The sequence below is a fragment of the Bos javanicus genome, chromosome 12 (genome assembly GCF_032452875.1).
Source record: "Bos javanicus breed banteng chromosome 12, ARS-OSU_banteng_1.0, whole genome shotgun sequence".
Taxonomy (NCBI): Eukaryota; Metazoa; Chordata; class Mammalia; order Artiodactyla; family Bovidae; genus Bos; species Bos javanicus.
This window is the reverse complement of record NC_083879.1, coordinates 21381849-21387848: the sequence shown is the minus strand read 5'-3', so window position 1 is coordinate 21387848 and position 6000 is coordinate 21381849.

The following is a 6000-nucleotide window of genomic DNA, read 5'->3' as shown; positions in this document are numbered from 1 at the left end:
CATTCCTATACTTTTGGAAATTGATTTATTCCTTTAGGAACATAGATTATTTTCCTGGAAAATTAGGTCAAATTGGAAAATTGCTCACAAATGATGGCAATGGCAACTTCATTAATCATCATTGCCTATGGCCTCAGTCTCTGGGTTGAAAGAAGAGAATTCTTCCTGGCAGCACAGTCATAGAAAGGAATAATTCTTGGGAAGTTGGCCTTGTGAAGGCAGACTTTGTTTTGTTCCTGCTTTATCCACAGTGCTCATTTTATGAAGAGCTTTCTGAAATCGAGCAGAAAATGACTAATAACCCAATATATAAATGACCAAAGGATGTGAATAAATTTATTGCAGACAAATGCAAATAGCTCTTTACATATGAAAAATATTTCCAACCTCAGTTATAGGGAAATGAAATTGAAAATAAACATTGCATTTCTCTCCTATCAGATTGGCAAAAATCCAAAAATTTGACAATATACTGTTAGTGAAACTGTAAGAAGATGGCTCCCCCTTTACAGTGCTAGTAGGAATCCAGCACCTCCAATCTGTATAGAGGTACATTTGTCAGTGTCCAGCAGAATTATAGATACACTTATCTATTGACTCAGCAATTCCATGTCGAGAAGTCTATCTCCCAGGTACACATGTGTGTGCACGTGTGCGTGCATGCTGTCGGTTCAGCCATGTCCAACTCTTTGTGACCCTGTGGACTGTAGCGTCCTGCCAGGCTTCTCCATCCATGGGATTTTCCAGGCCAGAATACTGGAGTGGGTTGCCATGTCCTCCTCCAAGGGATCTTCCCAACCCAGGGACTGAACCCATGGCTCCTGTGTCTTCTGCATCACAAGTGGATTCTTTACCTCTAAGCCACTGCGGAAGCCCTAGGTACACTTATACAAGTACAAAATGATACTTGTAAAAGCTAATTTGATTCCTTGTGGATATTATTTGTGACTGCAAAAGGATTGTACAGAATCCAATTTTCCAGCAGTCGGGAATAGCTTGATTAAACTATGGCATGGCCACACAGAGTACTATGCAGCTATAAAAAATTGGGCAAAGGCTTCAGTGTGTTGGTATGAAGAGATCACCAAGATATATAAAGTGAGAAAAACAACAAGGTGCAGAATACTGCTACATACTGTGTAAGAAAGAAAATAAGAGTGTATACCTATGTGTTTCTTTACATTTGCACAAAGATATACTCAAAGAAAAACACCAAATTAATACAAATGGTTATTTTTGAGGGAAACAATGGAGGAGGCAGGGGTAGAAGCAAGACTTCTTTGTGAATATCCTTCTAGAAGGTTTTGGTCTTTAAATAATTGTGAACAAATTATTAATATTGGAAACAAATACATGAGCATAACTGTATATCTAATCGTACCATAAACACACAGAGGAGGAAGGATTTATTTCAACTGACTTTAGGGCACAATATTTTGACTCTAACTCCTTAGTGAGATATATTGAAGGATAAAAAGAGCTACAAAGAGGGAGTTCCCTGGCGATCCAGTGGTGAAAGACTTTACCTTCCAGTACAGTGGGTTTGGGTTCAATTCCTGATCAGGGAACTAAGATCCCACATGCCTCCTGGCCAGAAAGCCAAAACATAAAACAGAGACAATATTGTAACAGATTCAATAAAGACTTTAAAAATGGTCTACATCAAAAAAAATTCTTGGAAAGAGCTACAAAGAAATTTTTAATTTTGCCTTGGTTGTTTTATTTCTTTAGCAGTGTTGGTATTGTTATTTTTGAAACTTTCTATTATATGACACAGCATCTAAGTAATTGTGTTAATAACATTAGGAATCAAGTTTTCAATGTAAGAGAAAAGGTGCACGATTATAATTTCAAGGAAGTAAAATAAAATGCTATGTAGTGTTAAATTTAAAATTTTTAATGAACTCACAATTTTAAGCATATGCATGTATACCCCTGCTTATCGTAATGGACTAATAGCAACAGTATTCCAGAAACCATGAATATCTCCCTTAGCCTCTAATACCATCCCCCTACCAAGAGGAACGAGGGCGCCAGTGTTAAATGACTATTTCTAGATACAGGAAAAGGAAGGAACAAAGAGAACCTGAGACAAGTTTTCCCAGAAATCAGGGAAGTTTTCTTGTCATGTCTAAAGGAGCCAACTTGAGTAGGTTCCCACTGACCAAAATTGTGAGAATTTGACCCTCAAACAGAATAATGCTTGTGGTTGATTGAAATCTATTCAGTCTCTAAAATCCATGAATCTGCAATGATACTAATGATTTAAACATACAGAAAAATTCATTTGTCGCCACTGAAAGTACAATTAAGGCTATTAACTACTCCGAAAATTAGAAAATTAAAGGAATATTTGAAAATGAAAGGGCAGTTGAAAGAATGAACAATGTATGCTGCCTTTCATTTAGAAACCATAGACCATGCTGCCAAAAACAGTCCCAGTTGATATGGGAAAAATTTGCAGAAGAACCTTGGCTGATACATATAGAAGGAGTGATAGAATCAGAAAGAAGCTACTATCTCACATACATGAGGATATTTTGGACATTTTCATAATTTTTAAAACCTCTAGATAAATGATTGATGGGGAAACTAGACATTTGTACTGTCCCAGATAATGAAACAGGTTCTATGTCTAAGTGGAATATAGAAGTATACCATTGTATGATGGACGGATCAGGCTATCATTCTTATCCAGAGGTTAATTTAATACCCTAAAGTATGGGTCAACCATTTATCACATGCCTTTTGACGTAATGCAGTGTAACTATCTTATATACGTAAAGTTGTCTAGAAGCAGAGCCTGAGGTCTAGTGGGGAAGGGTTCTTGGGAGGAGGATGAGGGAAACAGGAAAGGGAGGTGAAAAACTATGTCAGAATATGTCTAACTTGGAGAATAGCAACAGCCTGATCTACAGGGTAGCTGCTGCTGCTGCTGCTGCTAAGTCGCTTCAGTCGTGTCCGACTCTGTACAACCCCATAGACAGCAGCCCACCAGGCTCCCCCGTCCCTGGGATTCTCCAGGCAAGAACACTGGAGTGGGTTGCCATTTCCTTCTCCAATGCATACAAGTGAAAAGTGAAAGTGAAGCCGCTCAGTCGAGTCCGACTCTTAGCAACCCCATGGACTGCAGCCTACCAGGCTCCTCCATCCATGGGATTTTCCAGGCAAGAGTACTGGAGTGGGGTGCCATCGCCTTCTCCCACAGGGTAGCTGGGGAGCTTGAACTGTTCCACAGAGTTGATCCTACCTTGAAGTCCATGTCAATGCTGCAGGCTTTCCTCTGGGCATCCCTTGCCACCATTTCTATGGCCTCGGCCACATGATGTCGCTAAAAGAACATGACGTGGAGTCCTGGAGCATAACCTTCATGAGGGTGTTACAGGATCAGTTGTGTGCCCCTGGATTTCATATGCTGAAGTCCTAATCCCCCAGAATGTGACTGTATTTGGAGATCATTCTTTGTAAAGCGGTAGATCGCAACCATGCATGCATGCTAAGTCACTTCAATCATGTCCATGGACTGTATGTAGCCTGCCAGGCTTCTCTGTCCATGGGGTTCTCCAGGCAAGAATACTGAAGTGGGTTGGTTAATGACATGAAAAGGAGGCCATTAGAGTGGGCCCTAATCCAATACAATGGGTGTCCTTATAAGAAGAGGAAATTAGGACACAAATACACACAGAGGAAAGACTGCATGAAGACTCCCTGAAGACCCAGGGAGGAGGCTTCCCTGGCGGAATCCACCTGCAATGCAGGAGGCATGGGTTTGATCCCTGGTCTGGGAAGATCCCACTTGCTGCGGAGCATCAGAGCCCCGTGTACCTGAGTTCTAGAGCTTGAGAGCTGCAACAAGAGATGCCACCGCAGTAAGAAGCCTGTGCACCACAGTGAAGAGTAGCCCCCGCTCACCACAATGAGAGAAAGCCCACATGCAGCAACAAAGACCCAGTGTAGCCAAAAAAGAAAAAAGCACAGGGAGTAAAAGATGAGCATCTACAAGCCAAGGAGAGAGACCTCAGAAGAAAGGAGACCTGACACCTGGGTCTTGGACTCCAAGCCTCCAGACCTGTGAGAAAAATTAATCGCTGTTGTTTAAACTACCCATATGGTACTTTGTGATGACAACTCCAGAAAACTGATACAGTAGGGATTTCTGTTCTGTTTACTACTTCATTCCAGCAGTGTCTGGCATGGAATAAACAGTTATTGAATGAATGAAGTTCTAGAGTTTCAAATCAAAGCAGGAGAAAGGATCTCCCCTTGCAGATTTTCTCTCTGTATATCTCTGCTTTTGCTTCTGTTTCTGTGCTTTTGCTCCTCACCATCATATGTTTTACCCCAGGAGAGGTTTCGCTCTTACCTTTCTGTCGCATCTTCTTCCAGCAAAAGACAAACTTTACTCACCAGCCTATCCTCTGGAGGTTGTGTGCACATCACATTTTCTGTGCATTCCTTGGGATTTTTTGGTTTTGGTGGTTGCAGTAGATTGGATTTTCCAAAGATGGCCTTGCCAGGATCCCTCATGCCTTCCTCTCTTCTTATACTGTGACTTCGCCAATGCTCCGTCAAAAGGCACAGCCTGTCTCCTCCCCCTTGAACCTGGGTGGGTCTTTGGATCAATCAACAGGGCACAGAGAAAGTGGTGCCATGTGAGTGCTGGGCTGTCATGTGCTGGAGCCCCTGTGCCTGCAAGCCAGCAATCGTGCATATCTTTCCCCAGCTCCATGCCCAGTGGAGTCATGTTAGTAGCCTGAAAATAGCCAGGGTGGGATTATTTATGTCATGTGCTACATGCTAAGTCACTTCAGTCATGTCTGACTCTTTGTGACTCCATGGACTGTAGCTCGCCAGGCTCCTCTCTGTCCATGGGGTTCTCCAGGCAAGAATACTGGAGTGGGTTGCCATGCCCTCCTCCAGGGTATCTTCCTCACCCAGGCATCGAACCTGTGTCTCTTCCTTGGCAGGTGGGTGTTCTTTAGCCCCACCCACAGAAGCCAGCAAATGCTACAGTCATAATTACACACAAACACACAGAACTGGTTGTCAAACATTTACCAGCAAACCACCATTTCTGAGGCTAAATCATAACAAGTGTACAGATTCCTGGGGTTCTCCCCGTCTTAGTACATGTGCTCTTAAATCCTTGCCTCCATGCTGGGAAAAAGCCCAGGGCCCATGCAGAGGCCACATGTGGTGTTCTGACTGACATCCCCAGCTGAGCCCCAGCCCCAGCGAGCATCAGTCACCATGATCCATGTGAATGAGGAAGCTTACTGATGACCGCAATGCCAGCCACCATCTGTCTACTGAGCCCAGTTAACCCCCAGGACTGAGAGATATAGTAATAATAAATGATCATTGCTGTTTTTTTGCCACTTGGAGCAGTCGTGCAATCATAGATAATCTGAACACTGATAACTTGTTCAGTTCTTTACTAAGGCATTATAAGTTAAGAGAAATGAAAATGCATCAGTTTCACACTGAAAAAAAAATCTGTTATACATGATAAATCTTCATGTATAGGATTCATAAGTACGAATTCACATATAGGAATCAGAGTAAGATTCAATTATTCATTCATTTATTCAACAAATATTTATTGAGAGCTAGCTAATTAAGCCAGAGAAGGCAATGGCAGCCCACTCCAGTACACATGCCTGGAAAATCCCATGGACGGAGGAGCCTGGTAGGTTCCAGTCCATGGGGTCTCTAAGAGTCGGGCACGACTGAGCGACTTCACTTTCACTTTTCACTTTCATGCATTGGAGAAGGAAATGGCAACCCACTCCAGTGTTCTTGCCTGGAGAATCCCAGGGATGGGGGAGCCTGGTGGGCTGCCATCTATGGGGTCGCACAGAGTCGGACACAACTGATTGGACATAGCAGCAGCTAATTAAGCATCAAACCCTGTGCTCACTCAGTGTTTAGAGTGGAGGAGCCCCCATTGTGCAAATGGAGACAAAATGGAAACAACCCAACACTGGTGCGAAAGGTGCC